An 18,759-nucleotide genomic window follows, 5' to 3' on the forward strand; every position below is an offset into this window, starting at 1 on the left:
AACTCCCAAGAATATACTAATCACTAAACAAACGGACACAGTCAGATGCACAAAACAAATACTGTGCATATTTTAAGAAGAGAATACAACAGATTGTTTTTGATGAGTGACTGATTCCAACACTGGACACTTGGGCATCCAACGCTGCTGTTCAATGGTGAACCAACCCAGGCTACACCCTCCTACAAATACACAAACACTGGGTCAACGTTGGACTTCAAATCCAACCAACATGGCGATTTCTTTGGAAATGTTCTCGTACATTATAAAAATAGTTCACTGAAATTTCTACAAACATTTGAGGTGAGAAAGGAGTCATGCAGCTGCTGTTTTCATTTTAGATCGGAAACAGCTGGATAAAAGTTTTTCAGGAGTTTCCAGAGGCAGTGACTTACACTGGACGTTTCTGGTTTGCACTAAGTAGCCAAGACATCAATTTTATCCATATGAAGAGCAGCCAGTCGGATGAAATGTCTCTTGAAGGTGAAAATGAGCTTTGTTAAATTACTTCCTATTAGCGTCACCAGCTCACCCTTGCACCCTGGAGCATCATTCCTATCATATAGCAACATTAATAGCTGAAGTTGACAGTCAAGACTAAAGCCAAGACTTAAGTCGTTTTTACAAGATCGAGCTGGAAATTGTGATTTTATTTATAGGCCTAACGTCAAGCAAAAAAGCACAACTCCTTGTCTCTGGAACCACAATGCGATGCTACCAGAATGCATCGCAACACTGCTTTCGTAAGCTGTGTGCTAATTCAGGGGCTGCTTCCTTCAAAACATGTGCCAAAGGTAGAACTGGGCGTTGTTGTGTTGCCAGTCTATCCTTACATCTTGGCTAGTCTCATCACTTAGTCCAGCATATTCTCAGAAATCTGGCCATCACTGTTGTGCACTGAATCTTGGGATGGTTTGGACCACAAAAGTCCCACTTGTTGGATCCTTCATGGCCCAGGATAAGTAAAATGTGTTCCTAGTTGGCATTTGATCAAGGTTAGTCAGTGTTGCACCGCTGGGAAACATTTGGTCTTAAAATGCAGCCTCAGAGAGCGGCAGCCCTTGTTTTTTCGGACATTGTGCGGAAACTGGGTATCCTGTGGACATGTACCTGGATTCTAAGAAGTCTGTTAACTTATTCCTGCTTGGAGATTCCTATTTGGAGATGTTAAAGGTTTCAGAAGGGGTTTGTGTAGTGGGCAAAATTACAGCAGAGAAGGTGGGAAATTGGTGTGGAAGAAAAAAATGCAAAATGAAGAGACGCTGGTAAAAAAAATCAAATATTAAAAATATTTCAAATCTCAAAAAATGAGATCAGAAGATGTTGGATGTTCTTGTATCCAGTTAACTCCCTCACTATCATCACAGCTTTGTCTCAAATTTTCATCAAACTTTCAACACTTTCACTTTACCTCCAGTGAACGAAGAGGAGCCCGTTGTGAAACAGTCGACTTTGATATAATCTAATCTCAACAAAGATCAATCATGTGGAAAATTTTCAAACTCGGAGCCAAAATCAATCCTGGCCCAGTTTCTCAGACTGGGCAGATTTTCTTCAGGTGGAGGACTTTCAGCACAGCATGTGACAAAGATTTATACACAAAAATCACATTACCACATGTTGTGGTGAAAAGTACCTCAAGATGTTACACAGCACACGCCTTTGGGTAAAAGATGGATGTGAGAATCTTTGAGGGTTTCTGTCCTCTGCTAACCTATTCAAGACTCTTCACAATAGTCATAACAAAATACATTTCGAGAGCAGTTCCTGGTTTTCCTGCCAAGCTGGTGACCAATATGCTGCTTTTGTTGATGATTTTAAGAGGAACAGTGAACATTCCAGAAGCGCAAACTGGTCCAGGATCCTCATGGACAGCAGAATAATCCCAAACCCAGAGCCGACAGCATGAATTAACATTTATGTGACGGCTCCAATGTTCCATAAAATCAATCATCCATCGCAATCCGCTGGTCGTCTTTCCTGCCTCGCCCCTCCCTTCCTGCTGTTTGCAGTATCATATGTTCCACCAGAAGCCCTGGGGACAGAGAATATACGCAAACTTTCATCTGTAAGTGACAGCCTGTCATCGCCGGCTGGGTGGAGGGAATAAAAAGACGGGATGGAGGGAGGAAGAACTAAGTGAAATGTAGTCAGGAGATGTCACCTCTGTTTAGGTGTAGCGGGAAATAAGGAGAGACAGAAGCACAAATAGGTTGAACGGTGTGTTGCTGGAAGGTATTTTAAACTTTACAATTTAATCATTACTTGTTGCAAGTGTTCCTGGAAGCAATATTTCTTCAGAATAGCTATAAATCATGTTCTAAGACAGGATAACTGCAACAAATTTTAGCCATTAATTTTGAAAAGCGAGCTCAGGCTCTTTAGTGTCTCACTGAAGATTAAGTATGGACATGAAGTGTTGTGCAAATTAAGCTATATGTGGTTGCGTCGGGGTGAGTCGGGCTGCAGGCTCTGGAAAAAAATGGCCTTTACAGTGTCACATTCTGACAACAGTGAAGGCAAAGATGAGCCGGAGGAGGAATCTACAGTCCAAGCCAGCAGGGTGATGGAACAAAGGCAGCAGATGAGATGAGCACATCACGATAATTACCAGAGCTGTCTGTGATGACCCACCAAGCCCATCACAGCCTTGGAGGAAAATTGATTCATTCTGATGAAGCAGAGCCAAGAAAAAGGAACAACCGCACGGTACTGTCGGCTGAAGGACCAGCTCAAGGTGGCACCTCAAATCAGCAGGGATCCCACTTAGACCACAAACTGTTGGGACTCCTCAAACTCCTCCTCTGAACAGTGATTATCCCTCTGCTCTGGATTTGTCACATTCCAGAGCAGTGTGCATATGGCTCATTAGATACTGAGCATTTAAAGAGTTTGGTGGGTAGCGTAATTCTTTTCTAACCTCACCAAAAACCAAAAAACATGTTGTCTACGTGGAGTGTCGACTGTGTTAATGTGGGACTTTAGCCTCAATGTTTTAGCCCTATTATCAAGTTTAACTACAAGAGGACTTTCAGTATAAATGAGTCAGATGAAACGCAGAAAAATCAACCAGTGTTCTGACCTATTTTTTGATAACACACTGACTTTAAAAAGGCTTTACAATTGTGGTTTAAAGAAAAATGCTTTTATGTGTTATAAGTTTTACTTCATGGACAGATAACAATGTGTGGCTATTGGAAATGTTAAAACAGAATTTGTGAAAAATGTAAAAATTTCCCTCAAAGCTCAATCCTGCAACCTGTTGTTGTACATCTTTACGCAGATGATGCAGTTTTGTACTGTGGTGCTGATCCTGTACATTCTGCTGTTAAATCACTTTAGCACTGCTTTGTAGACTTACAAGTTGCTTTCAAAAATATAGTATACGGCAATATCTTGGAACGTGGAACATGTTTTAAACTGCATTGTAGAAAAACTGCTAATTTGGGCAACTTTATCACAGGTGTTGTTTGGTGATCCTGAAATTTTGCTTTTTTTTTTTTTTACTGACTTTGACTTTTTAATGTTTTTTGTTGTCATATTTATCCAGAATTCCTATTTATGTACCATGTTTTATTTTCTTACTGGAAAAACACCAACTATTAACATCTGGTAAGACTTATGACAAAACATTAAAGTTAGTTGGAGATATTTTGCCGATGAAGTCTTAAAGTTCACAGCCTCCAATAAATTAGGAGAAATAACACGTTATAAACTTTATTCTGACACGGTGAGGATTTCTCCACATACCATCGAGAAAAAGCTGAAAAACTGTGAGCAACATTTTGTATTGCTTGTCGTGTGAATGTGTCAACAAAACTAAACCAACTTTTCCGGAGGTTTTTGGAAGATTTTGGTCATGATCAAATGAGAAACACTTGAAGTAAAAAGTCAACATTTATTCACAGTAGCAGAAGCTGCTTTGCATGAGTCTGGCAGCAGATTCACATTAGAGTTCTGGATGAATTTAAATTGACACACGTACACTTTCCGTACGTTAAACTGCAGCTGTTTCTGCTTCACACGATCCTCATGTGGTTGAGAATGTTTTGCCTTTTTCTCACCTCATGTGAATAAAGTCTGTATTTGAATTCTCAGACTCTCATTAGACTCTCAGTCTTGGGAGAGATGCAGTGGGAACTGAGACATGGGGAAAAACATGAAGAGTTAGTGAATGGATGTTCATCACATGCTGTCTGCAGATGGTTATTACTAAGCTAGTTTTGTCAAGTTCTTCAGTAATTCCTTGACTTCAAAGCAAGATATCTAATTCATTTTTTTAAAAAAGGGTTTGGATTTCACATCCTGCAAATGGCCTAATTTTAAGAAATGAGAAACACAGCAAGAGTCCTCTAAAATAGCTGTTAAACCCTGGTTGTTTGTGTCCATATCCATGCTGTGTACATGAATATTTCCTAATTGGTGCTTCACAGAGCTGTGGGTGCAGATTCACATGTATGAGTGTCTGTGGACAAGTTTGGGTTTCTTCTTCTTCTTCTGACACATGGGACAGCTTAGCTCTGATTTATTTCTTCTCTCGGCAGTAAAGTGAGTGTTTTCCCACTTCACCAGCGAGGGAGCGAGACGGAGAGAAAATAAGGAATAACAAGGAGAAAGAAATATTAGGGCAAGGAAAAATATTGCTATTTGGAGCAATGGCAAAAGAGAAACATAAGTAAATGAAGATTAGTGCTGCTTGATTTTTATAAAAGATTTTGTTTAGTATTAACTCTGTTGTCAGGGACAGAAACAGACAGAGCAGAACCAGGTCCACCAAGTGCCAAATCTAACAGGCAGGAAATCTTCCAAACCAAAAGAAAATAAAGTGAGAAGCTTTTTCTGACAGGTGAGCTTCAGGGAAATTCGCTTTCTCGTATGAGGCCAAATCCTGTCTTTCAGATGGTTTTACGACAGTGTAGAATGACATTGAGTGTAATAAAAAATGTGGGGATTATCACAGATTCAGTTACACTTGATGAGCATCATTTTTTATTTTATACATTCAAGTTATGGTCAAGAACAAATGTACAGACACAAATACACTTCATGCAAGTCTGATTTTCTTCTTTAGTTAGGACAACTCCTGCTAGTTTTTACATCAACTCAGGTGAAATTTTACTTTTACATGCAAATTTTTGACCCGTTTTAGATCCGGGTTTGGTAATATGATCAGAACATGGTGCCTCTCACTGACCGCAATGAGTTTTGTTTTTTGTTTTTTCAAATTCAGTTGGAATCAATTTGTCTCAGCTACACTCTATCAAAGAATTCGCCTCCCCGCCCTTCTCTTGTCACAGTTTAACAGTTCACAGTTTGGGATGATTTATAAATCGAACGTGACAGCACAGAGCAGAGTTTCTCTCCTGCAAACTGTCACAGATCCATATTTCATGCAGCTTCACGAAACCACACATCGCAGTTTGAAGCCACACTTCATGATCTCAGCCCACACATCACGGTTCAGGCTGGAGTCTGACGCTCGCAGCTGATTGTAATGCAGAAAACTGATGCTACGATACAGAGGGAAAACACAGCTTGTTGTTTTCCTGTAATTACACAGCAGCGAGGTGAACAAGTCTGCGTACATGAAATAAAAGATGTAACTGCGATTCCAGAATATCAAACCCAGTCTACCGACACGCAGGACTAACTGTGCCTAAAGCAACACTAGCGGCTCCAACCTCAGTCTTCAATAGTCGCTCCAGCCGTCTGTTGTCATTCCATAAGTCATCCACCACAAATTAAATTTTCTGTGTCAGTGATTTATGCCGTGAAGAAAAAGCCATAAAAATAAAGATCTATGTTTGAGTCCAAGGAGTCCTAGTAGTCTCCCTTTAGAGTTTTTTTAAAGTTTTTTCTAAGAATACGTTTCTGACCCTTCCAGAGGTCTTTTCACAGTATCTTGTCATTTTAAAGTCTCGTATTTGGAGAGAAAAACTCTTTATGTGTTTTGTTATTTTTATAATTTCTGACAATTATTCTATGACTGCAGCCAAATCCAGCAGAGACGAATAAGTGACCCAAAACCTCATAAATCACGCTGTAAAAACAGTCATCAATAACATTAAAGGAAGGAAAAGAAGGAGTCCAGAAATTTGTTATGCTACATTAAGCATGTTTGCAATGCATCAGCTCAAAACCGTTATTAATTCTCAATAAAGGGAAACTGTGATAGTGTGACATTCTGCAGAAGCAAAACTACTATATTTGGTGATTACTGCTGAACTTGGTCAGTTGCTCATAGTTACACAGAATAAGTCATCAGACACCAGAAATTATTTTCGGAAAAACAGAAAGTCAGCAGTCTTTTAGTTCAGAAGGAGAGTTTTTAGCTTTTTATGTTCTAGCATTTTGCTCTATTGTGGCCATTTTACTGCTGAAACTTTTGCACATTTATTTACTAAAATATATCAATTCACACCCTAATTTTAATGGAGTATTTACAGTGTTAATGCTACTTCTTCTTAAGTGGCAACAGATCAATTGTCAACTTTTCCCCTGGCTTTCCTGAGTGTGATGCCATGGATCTCTGCCAGAAACCACTGGATTTTTCCCTCTGGGTTCAGAGTGAGTTTCTGGCTCAAGGGAAGGAGTCAGGGTGTGTTGGGATCTTGTTCATGGATGGGGAGATGGACGGATGAACTGATACAGCGTCAGCAGTAATATGGGCCACGTACCAGACCGTCGTGTTGAAGAGGTAAGGAGAGGAGCTCGACCACACGGAGGGTAGAGTCACTGCTGCTTGCCAGAGCTGACTGATGGGGTTCAGGGACTCATTAGGAGGCATCATGGGGGCTTAACTTTGGAGCTTTTCCATTCCCATAGCAACACCTTGAGCCAGGAAGCCTGAAGAAGACATCGAGCCAATGGCAGCCACCCACCATCGCCTGAGGGCCTCCCTGTCTTCTGCAAGTTTCCTGCAGATGAGAGTGAGGCCTCAGGTGATGAGATAAGATAAAATAAGACAAGATCAGCTTTATTCATCCCGGAGGAATTTTTTTTTTTGACAGAATACAATACAATGAACAAAGGTCAGTGGAATACACACAATTACACAGAGCTTAATAGTAAAATAGAAATCAAAAAATAATACAAAGTACAAAATGCAAAGTGTCCAAGTGTTTGTGTGAAGTGTCTAAGTGTGTTAAGGGTCTAAGTGGATGCCAAGGAATATTGCACAGTAAACAGATGTATTGCAATAGAAATATTGCACTTGAACAATTATAATGCAGATAGTGAGACTATTAAGGAAAAGTCTGATGATATTGTACATGGAAATAAGTCCGTTGATGTTTATGTATCCCTCCTGCAGAAGAGGGAAGAACTGTACAATGATGAGTGATGCTGGGTGACTGCCAGCGGTTTTATGAGTAGCATCTTTGGGATATCATGAGCCTCCATCCTTTAACAATCCAGCAGGGAGCCTCCTACAATGGGGTGTTTCTCTTTGTAGGGCTTAACTCTCCATGTCACCACACTCTAAAGACTAGCAACACCTGCTTTTGTGTCTTCTTCATCTTCAGCAGCTTTTTGCCATCAAAACTACCACAGTTTGCTGAGCTTAGCAGCTGCACGTTTGCTCATGTTCTGCATGTCAGATCCAGGAGAGCAGACATCATATGTTGGTTACTTTCTTCTTCGTGGGCGTCCCAAATAGATACTTATTACTTACAGCAAAGTTTCAGGCTTCACTAGGGTTATTGACCGTAGCCATGTTAGCTCATGGGCTTTGGTTAGCTTGATTATGAACAACCTAAATAGCTTGTGCAATTGCTTCTGCTTTCTCTGGGTACTCTGGCTTCCTCCCACAGTCCAAAAACATGCTCAGGTTAATTGGTAATTCTAGATTGCCCATAGGTGTGAATGCCAGTGTGCCTGTTTGTCTCTATATGTAGTCCTGTGATAGACTGGTGACCTGTCCAGGGTGTCTCCTGCCTTCACCCTAAGTCAGCTGGGATAGACTCCAGCCCCCTGCGACCCTAATGAGGATTACGCGGTGTATAAATAATGGATGGATGGAAGTACTTCCATTGCTAGTGGAAGTGAAAGCTACTCTTGCTAACGTTCTGCACTCCAGTCTGTATACAGCTTAATTTAGCACCTGATGGTTCAGTCGACGGGTTTTTTAATTACAACGGATGCTATACCAGCTTATTATACAGGAGGAGGGTAACCAGAACTCCTGACAGAAACATCACTAGTGCCAGGCTATTAGAGCTGGTTTAATGGTATCTGAGCTTCTGATGAGGTTATGCAAGAATAGTTCACATAGTGAAACATAAAATGAATGCTATGAAAGAACTTTCATTTCTCTTTCCTCCCTTTGCTATTCACAGTAGAGACAAACTCTTCTGAACTCCAAAGTGACCTGAGGCCATCGAGCAGTTGGGTTATAAGAGCTGCTGGTGTGTGTGTGTGTGTGTGTGTGTGTGTGTGTGTGTGTGTGTGTGTGTGTGTGTGTGTGTGTGTGTGTGTGTGTGTGTGTGTGTGTGTGTGTGTGTGTGTGTGTGTGTGTGTGTGTGCGTGTGTGTGTGTGTGCGTGTGTGTGAGTGTGTCAGACTGATGTTGAAACTCAGTCACCCTCCAGAGAAACAGGCCGAGCTGCCAAGACACTGATGTAGAAGAACGGGAAGCTTTTAAACTGCAACCAAACCACTTTCAGGACGTGTTTAAGGCAGCGAGGGGGAATTCTGCAAAACACTAATTTGTCCACAGTGACATAAAAGTACCATTAAAACCTCATTTACTGTTTATTCCATCACACTGTGGGCTGCGTGTAGCAGACTGTTAAAATGACCAAAATGACTAATTGGCTGAATCCAATCCCCAAAAAGAACCTGGACAATGAAGAGATGTTCCGTGTGCTGAACAATAGACTGACATGAATAGAAACCCTGATGGACAAAAATGTCAAAGTTGTCTTCATTTTACTGTTAATTTAAAAGAAGAAGAAGAATTTAAATGTGTGTCTCTTAACTGGCTTTAAAGCTGATCAGCACAAACTCACGCAAGACAACCGGATGAGGAAGAAACACAGTTTGTTCCTTTAATCGTCTTATCCGACAACCGACAATGAGATTAGCAGTAAAATCTGTCTGTGTGTCTGGCAGCCTGTGGTGTCTGCCCTGCATAATAGCTCACTAAACGCTAAGTAAACTCTGGTGGTTAGAAATATCCGAAAAGTGAGGCCACGTCCACATTCATGCAGCAATGTTTACATGAAATAAACGGTACCATGTCAACCAAAAACAACATTCACAAAAGGACAATTTTAAACTGAAATTAGAGACTATTTTGGAAAAGCAAAATTTAAATGAAAGTAGCTCTTCTGCTATTGTGTAATAAGGTACTGTATTTCAATTAGCATAGCTGAATATTAAAGTTCTGATAAATTAAAAGACGAAGCTATTTGGTCTAATCGGAGGAGTGTTTATCTTTTGTTGTTGCTGGTTCTTATGCGGAGGTTATTTCCAAACTAGTAGGTGTAGCTCAGACACACACACACACACACACTGCAGGAATTTAGGCTTAAGTCGATCGTGGAGTACAGGAAAAGGTTTTTAATATTAAAGTGCAACCACAGGTCTGGATGAGGAACGCTATAAAAACACCGTGACATCCAAAGCTGTGAGGTGGAGTCGTGAGAAATGCTCAGGACTCTCGAGGTGGTTTTCTCAACACCCATCTGACTCATATTATTTAATATTGCCAGCTACTTGCACACGACAATTTGCGGCTTACAGCCTCCTATCTAATCCAACGTTTCATCGAGAGTGAGATAGAGACGTTTGCACAATCGACCTTCAGCCCGAATAGTTTTAAATCCTGAGAAGTTACATTACGAGGGGACTGTAATCACAGTGAGATCAGAATTTGATTAAAAGCTTTCTGAGATTCCTCTAAGGATTAATGTGGCAGTGTTTGTGTGTGTTGCTGGTATTAGACAGCATTGCCACACTGTTTGATGTCAAGGAGGAGAAAATGATCTGATATAATGGATTTGTTACTGGAAAAGGTTCTTATGTCGGCTGTGCAGCTTTCCTCGAAACAATTATGGAATAATTAGTATTAAACAGCTATTTTTAGCTTTAGATGTAGACTAGGTAACCAAAACACAACGCTGTGAAGATGTTAACTCACAGTAATAATTAAAGTATTCACTGAAAGCTGGTTTTAATCGGTTATAGTAAAAAGTTCTCTGATTTCTAGACAGTGGTCTCCTGTGAACGTCTGCTCCAACATCTGTGTGTCTACCTGAATGTCGGCTTATTTTCCTGTCTGTCTGCCATGAATTTGCATTATTAATCTGCCTCATAATAACCTCTTTTCCTCTTCACAAATAAAGGAAACCTGTGTGAGAGCGGTGCATTCCCACTCGCTGTGGAAAAAAAAAAAAAGAACGCTGCTTTGAAACTCTGAAAATTACTTTTTGTCTTTTTATAGGGTTCAGGGAAGCTGATCAAACTTCCCCCAGGGACTTTCTCCGGGAAGCTGTGGCTCAAGTGATGTAAATGACAGAAAATCAGGTCTCTGATCAGGCGACGCGATGATTTCAACAACACTTTGACTTGCATAGATGCAGATGCAGAAACAAACATGAGGCACATATTTGACTTTTGCTGTTTTTGGCGCTCAGAAGTATCAAGTGTTAGTCAAAGAGTTTGAGGTCTGTAGGAAACCCTGAAAAATGTTTAAAGTGTGCATTAAAGATACGAGCAGCATATGGAATAACACACACACACAAGTACACATCGGCATAGCTGCACTGTTGCTGCTGTTTATAATTTTCCTCGAGTTTGAATGTTTTGTCCAGAGGATCAAACTGTGTCCAGAAACTGGGTTTGATCAGATGCCATGAAGTGAAATACTGAAGAGAAATGCAGACCGTCAGATGGATATTAAAGTTTTCTTGAGCAAACAAAGCTTGTTTTGTGGCTGCGACAGATTTTCCCTTAAACAACTGAACAACTTGTTGGGGGGAAAAGTGCATTTCTAAAAGACGGGAGAGTGATTTGGAGTCTGTTAATGGTTTATACTTGTGTATGTAGTGTGGTGTTGGAGCTCAGTTTTTATAGTTTGTAATAAGCAAATAGCTGCTGACTTTTCCCTCCTGCTTCGTTTGAATAGCTGGTTAACATTTTTCTACTGACATTTGATATACTGACGAGAGTCTGTTCTGCTCAGTCCAATTCGACATTAATGGCATGAGCACATCTGCAACACACATTGTGGGCCTCATAACGCAACTATTAAAACAAATACACTTGATTTTCACCTGTGTGTCGCACGTTGACAGCTGGAGTTATGGTAACAGGTTATAACCTCTCTGGGGAAGGTTAGGATTAGGTTAAGACAATACAATTTAAGTTGAGGTTTCAACCAGACAGTTTATTTAAGGTTGGGGAAAGCCATTGGTCACGGTGAAATAAGACAAACTTTTGCCTAAAAATGAGAACTTCTCTCAGTAAAATACTTCCTGGAAAGGCTGCATATTGAACCAAAGTCAGCAGAGTTGGAGGCAGATGTAAATACCCATCCATCACCCCAACCACAGCACCATTACTCTCCATCACACCGCTTCCATGTCAAACAAATATCGAAGAGATTTTGTGGAGGAAGTATCATCTTTTCACGGGGAGAAGAAATGTGTTGCTTGGTTTTCATGCAGGTACCACATATTTGCTTTTTAATGTGTGATTTCTCAAACTGTATAAGGAGCAGGCTTGTCTGGACGGAGCCTGAGCAGATCATAGCGTTTTACTTTCAGTCAAAACATCAAAATAAGGTTGAGGTGAAATTTCAGACATCTGTGGTCATACAAAGTTGTTACCTGTGTATCTAAGTTGAATCAAAAAGCTTATTCTGGCATTTTCTTTGCTTATTTGAACAAGACCAGGATTAAGAATTCTATTTCCAACTGGAGCTTGACTGTTCGTTATTTAACTGGATTAATTCATCGCATGCAGCAAGTTCTGTTAAATCATTAAAGAATATTTAATTTCTATCCATTTCTGCCACATTTTCTAGTACTTGGCATCATGTTTTTTAGATCTCCAGTCACACCTAATCAGTGTTTTGTGGTCCATTTTAGCAATCAAACATGTTTTGAGATCCTGGTTCCTCTTGTCTGTGCACAGCTAAACAGTCGTGGTGTGAAGCAGGTGTGAGCGTTAAATTCAAATCAAAATCATATTAGAAGGTTACAGGAAAAAGATTGGAAAGACATCGCCAGTTATCAAAGCCGTTCGCCCAACTAACAAGAAGCTTCTGAAGAGGCAAACTGGCACCTTAAATGTTTGGGCTCCATGTGGGCATCACCTTTCCACCTCATTTGAGCTCTTCACCTCCAGACCAGCATTTTCAACACATTCAGCTCCACTCATTTTGCATTTTCTTGCCTAAGTGTATCATAAACAGATCAGCCACAACATTAAAACCACTGACCGGTGAAGTGTCCATTCTCTCTTCACAATGTTCTGCTGGAGAACCTTGGTTCCTGGTGTTCTTGCAGATGTTACTTTGACGTGTACCACCCTCCTAAACATTGTTCGTGACACGCACCTAGGACTCCCCAACATCTGTGACCTTCTCCAGCTGGATAAAATACCTCAAAATACCACAAAAACTGAGTCTAATCAAGTGTTCCCTGGAAAAAAGCCTCATCCATAGAGGCTCCACCAATAATTCTCTGCCATTGAACACCTCCAGAGGTCCAGTGGTCTGATGGTTCAAAGCTGTTTTGGTGGCACAACAAGAACCTAAACAATATTAAGCAGTTGGTTTTAATCTTGGGGCTGATCTGTGCACACCTGTTTTAGTATTTTTCACCTTTATTGCAAAAAACATTTATCTATTTTTGTTCTACCAGAAGTAATTTGATCTTTCTCTTGTTTTTCTTGATGTTGTGTAGCAAAACAAGACAAAAATACCAAACGTGATATGGCTGAGCATCCTTATTCTCATTTATTTTATTATAAACTGTTCTACTGTATGCTTAAGTTTCACCGTTTGCAGAATAAGTCCATGGCTCTTTGTAGTAATTGTTGTGTAACTGGTTTGATTTTGTCCTCTATTGTGGTCTGTTCCAGTAAGACACTGACAGCTGTAGCTATTTTAACAAGCTGCAGTCTTTTGCTTTAAGCGCCAAACTATAGAGAAGCAGTTCTGGTTTGGTTTGGACCTACAGCCTGTAATGGAGTTCACACCCAGGCCAGACATGATGTTGTTCCACTAATACAACAACAAATATCCTATGAGTTTGCTTACTGGACAAACTTTGTGTTGGAAAAGGGGTCTTTTGTTTGCTTTCTGGAACAATCAGAGTGAGTAAACGGGGGAATCATGCTGTGGGGGAGTGTTTCATGGGAAAAGATCAAGAGATGAGTTTTCAGCCTCTGGTGAAAGATGGGAAGTGAACGTGTTGTCCTGACCACACTCAGAGGGTCTTTCCATGGTGGGTTAGTAGGAGGCCAGTGGGTCAGGCAGATATAGGTCTGCTGAACATTTTTAAGTTTATGTCTAAATTAAATAAAGACACTTTAAATATGCTTGAAATGTGACCTATCCTTGGATGCTTGGATCTAGTGTTTTAGGATATATGTAAGAAAAACCATGCTGTAGTATAGACCTGTTGAAGAAAAACATGCTTCTTACATTAACATCTGTTTCACTTTGGAGTCAATTCACAACATAAATCATCTCAGGAATTTCTAATATTATATTATAGAGACGCCTCTTTAGCAGCTCATTAGTGACTGTGGGGAAAAAAACTAAATTAAGCAGAAATAAAAATCAGACAAAACAAGGCTGGTGGAGGTGACAGTAAAGGACGGAGAGAAAAGGATAGCAGAACAACATATAACAGAACAATAAGCTCCGAGGAGGTCGGTGAGGCCTTTAACCAAAGATCACAAACGTGGAGCTCCGGTGCCAGAAATTACTGCAGAAACATTGAAACAAACTACAGGAGAGAGAAGACACAAAGTAAGTGACATGCAAAGGTGACATATGAATCCCTGAGCATGATGGGAAATCCATAACAGCCTAATAAATGGATGGTTCAAGGTGACTTGAGCCAGCTCTAACTGTTAGCTTTATCAGTAAGGACATCTTTGAGCCTAATCTTAAAAATAGAGAAGATGTCTGCATTCTGAACTTCAAACTAGGGGCTGGTTCCACAGGAAATAGCTGATGGATCTGCATCCCTTTCTGGAAACTCTTTGAACCCACAAGCAAACCAGCACTCTATATAGGAAGTGTTCTATTGGGATAATAAAAGGTCTTTAGGTACAGTGGAGTTTGGTTGGTGAGGGTTTTACATGTAAGGAAAAATATTTTTAAAATTCTGTTCTGGACTTCACAGCAAGCCATTGAAGAGAAGCTAATACAAAAGAAATATGATCTTTGTTAGAGGTTCCAGTTCCAGGATCCTGCTTGCAGGTCTTCCAGAGAGCTACTGAGACATCCTAATAATAGAGTCCAATGTTGAAGTAATAATGCTTGGATCTAGCGTTTTAGCAGCACTGTGAGACAGGATGTTCTTCATCCATTCTTCATTCTTGAAAAATGGACAGGAGTGCTGGGGACCATTTCAAAGAAGAAATGTCCTGCTCATCCAGGTTTTTCTATCTTTAAGACCTCCTTGAAGTTTGAGTAACTGATTTGTTAAATCTGGCTTCACACACATATGAGTGGGTGTCATCTGCATAGCAATGAAGGTTTATATGGTGTTTCCTAATAATATCACCCAGTGAGAGCATGTACAAGAAGATAACCAATAAAGGTAGGATACAGCTGGTTTTTTACATGCCACAGGACCTCCAGTTGCTAGTAAAATACTATAAATTAGCAATTAATGAATCAAGGAAACCCCAGTGAAGCGACTTCAAACTGCTGTTACCCGCAATTTATCTTTCAGTGCCACCCGAGCATTTTTCAAGTCAATATACTTGTCAGTGCTAATATCAAGCGTAAGATTTGAGGTTTTCAGCGACAGCAGTACTGATTACTGAGACCACCAGAGTTCATGGCTGACTGCTTGGGAAACACTGCAGCAAACGGACTTTAATTGATTCCTGCTGAGGACTCTTCGGTGATGTTGACAATCGACTGACTCATGAGTGAAATCATAAAAACAAAGAGATTTGTCACCCAGGGATGATCTGGTTGTCGCGTCTCTTTGTTGTACGTCTGCTGCCTTACCCAGAAAAGGGTTGTATCTGTGCAGCTCTGCAGTAGATACCAGGAAACAGACCAATTGCGACACTCATGCTCTACAGTAAATTAATGTGGCTTGGAGCAGAGGTTAGGTAAATGTTTTATATGCTGAAGTTGCTGTTGATGGGTTTGTCATTGACACACATGTGGGCAGTTTGCTGCTGTTGTAAAATGTCAATGGTTACTTCCAGCGTGGACCGAGAGCAGCGGAGAAAACAGGGTTGTTTTGTGGTGTGGTTACCACTATGGAGTCAAGCCTCAATCCAGGAGTGTGAATCACGAGGACGCAATCTAAACCACATGTAAACAATTAGCCTTCAGGATAGCAGGGCTGTTCCTATGTGCATGTGTGTGTCGACGTGTGTGTGTGTGTGTGTGTGCGACATGTACATAAACACACACACACACTTTCATAGGAATCTTTCACTTCCTGGATTTTGACTGCCACAGAGTTACACAGAAAATCCACAAAAACTGAAGGGATGATTAAAACCTGAAGATGCACACACAGAAATGAACTCTGGGTAAGATTTTAGTTTGTTTTTTTTTCCAGCCTACAGCTCCTCTGTGCTGTCGCTGCTCTCCTCAGAGCTGGTCTTGACTGAGGTGAGCAGCTGGTTTCAGTAAAACAGCTCAGATGCCTCCACACTGAACTCTACCTGTCCAGCACCAGGCAGCAGACACTCAGAGTTAGCAACATCTGGTAAACAGAACGGATCATTTAGCATGAAAACAGTTTGGTATTTCCCTAAGGGGAGGATGGAGATCAAAACAAAGGTAGAAGGGAAAAGTGAAAACTAGACACAGAAAGGTAATGTTGCTCTGCAGCTGATAGGCAATGGTTTACAACTTGGTGAAAGATCTTGTCTTGGCATCCTTGCCTAGGAAACTATAGCACCAAAGATTTGAAATTTTATGCAGACATTTGTGCCTTTTATGGATTAATTTGTGGTAGAATTTTGACATGTAATGGAAAAATTCAAGCACAAGTAAATGTCATATTAATTTTTCACAACCTACTCTCAAGTCATCTCATGGTGCTCTACATAGTGAGTTCAAGACCTTATAGTGATAGATGTGTTGTTATTCGTACATGTTTTAATTGGACAAATGCAAATATTCAGGGTCACATATCCTCTGCATCTGCCTGAATTCTGCGTCTATGGTTTATGAACTCATGACAGCAGCGAATATCAAAACTCAAAGCTCAATTTCCTTTAGCCTTCATGCTATTAAACGTTAGTCAAACAATAAATAACCTCGTATTAGTGCTGGTGTCTGTGCTTGTCACCACATACGAAATTCTTCTGCTGGCCTCAGTGGTCTTTTTTAAACTCTTTCTGTGCAGTTATTGTCAGAAACACCAAACAGAGCCACCAAGCTCTTGTACCAAAATATACAGCAACAAATTCCTCAGCAGAAACAATATAATGAGTCTGAAGCTCGGAGCAAACAGTGGCAGCGGCCAAAAAAAACCGTCGTCGCTGATATCGAGCGTCTGAGGTCTGAAATATTTTTCAAGCGTGTCTGTGAGGTTGAAACTGCTTTACGAAGATAATCCAAAAGAAACAAACATCCCAATCAGCAACAGGGACTGATTAATGACTGTGACGTTATTTTCTTTGAAGAGCTTCTGCAACCGTTGAAATAAGTCGCAACTTGACTGTAAGAAGAACATTTTTGTGTCATTTTTCCAGCCAGCACTGGATGCATTTGAAAGATTTTTTTGTCGGTAAATACACTTAAAGGTCTGAGGCCTCCAGGGAACAAAAGACTGATGAAGATGAATCTCTGTCTTTTTTAAAATTAATCGTCTCTTGATAACGTCGGCCACTCCCTGCTACTCAAAGAACCGAGCACATTAACGCCCTGATGACTTGTCTTTCTGATGGAGCTCTTTAAACTTCTCAGGAAGCAGAACTCTTGAAAAACTCGACCCTTTCAGAGCCAAGTTATGTGGCTCTGGCTGCTCTCTCTTCCTTATTAGTTGAATCTCTTTGTTCCTCTCTGTCTCTGGTCTTTGTGACTTTTTTTTCATTAATGCACATTTTCTCATCTTGTCTTTTTCCATTCTTCTGTCACTCCTCCTCCCTCCTCTCCATCCCTCTGAGGCCTCCAAACCCTCTAATCCCTGTATGTTTTCATCACATAGTGACAAACTAGAGGATGCAATTAGGCAAGAATCTGTGTGCACGCAACGTTTTCATACTCGTGCACGCACGCTTTGTGTGTTTGTGGCCATGTATTCTTGTTAGTTAGTGTATCTACATAATATACAGATGTCTGTGTGTGCATGCCATCATGCATGTATAAGGCCTCTCCTACCAAATATTTTGTGGTCTGAAGGGTGGGAAGAAGAAAAGAGGAGGAGAAATGAGAAAAATCTGCAGGCCCAGAGGTTCTACTCCCTTTCTGTTGATAAGGAAACATCCAAATCTCTTCTGGCTTGTGGGTTTAATATTACACTCTGTTGATTTTAAATTTTTAGAATATTTTTCAGTAGATTCATCAAAAAAAAAAAAAAAAAAAAAATCCAGTACACCACATAGTATTCATTGAGCTGAACTCCATTAACAGCTTCCAAAGGAAGAACAGATTCACATATTGTGTTCTGTGGTCCAGTTAAACAAATTCTGAATAAATATGAAGCATGTGTTGACTCTGCAGTTGTAGCATTGATCATTGATGATGAATCATTAAGTAATGTGAAGACAAAACAGAGGTGGGTCACATCTGTTTCTCTAATTCCAGAGTTCCTCTCCAAGAATAAAAATTTCAGCTAATAGCTTCGGTTCTGTGTGGTCGTCGACCACATTCACATTCAGAACTAATCAGGGGAAAAGTCCAAACCAAACTCTTTCACCAGCTTCAGTTATGACAAGAGAAGTGATACAAGCACTTGGAATACATCTACAAACTCTGAAAAGCAAATATATTGGAACATTTTGCATTACAGTTGAGGAAAATATAAAGAAACGCAACTGTTCAGTAAGTTTGTTTTAAAATGCAAAAGTTACAGCTGGTCTTATTAACATCAAAACCGCATTGACCTCTGGATAAGTGACTGTTGGCTAATCATGCTTTTCTAATCACTTTCAATTTTAAACATGTTTCCTGTCTGATAATTTAATACCTCAGTATTTCTAAATCACATATTCATGGGCGAAATTTTTGATAAATTTGTTCGGATTTTGTGGGAAAAAAAACTGTCAGACTTGATTTAAAGATTATTATTTTGGGCTCTATTTGATGTAAAGAGAGACATAGAAGGGTTAGGAACTAAATTAATTAAAAAGAGTTCAGTTTTAGTTGTAATATGGTGACAAATTACCACCAAATTCTATCGAGATGCCTGAAAACTTGTGAACTATTTTTAAGGTGTGTGAAGTGAATGACGTGATCTTAGTTTTATTTTTACTGGATTAACAAATGATGCCTTCTGATGACAATTTCCTTTGTTTTTGTGTACAAGAACCTTAAGAATTCCATTGCATGGCACCTTAAGGTCATAATACAACTCTGCAGTATTTCGGTTATATGGTC

This window comes from Amphiprion ocellaris, chromosome 9 (genome assembly GCF_022539595.1).
Source record: "Amphiprion ocellaris isolate individual 3 ecotype Okinawa chromosome 9, ASM2253959v1, whole genome shotgun sequence".
Taxonomy (NCBI): Eukaryota; Metazoa; Chordata; class Actinopteri; family Pomacentridae; genus Amphiprion; species Amphiprion ocellaris.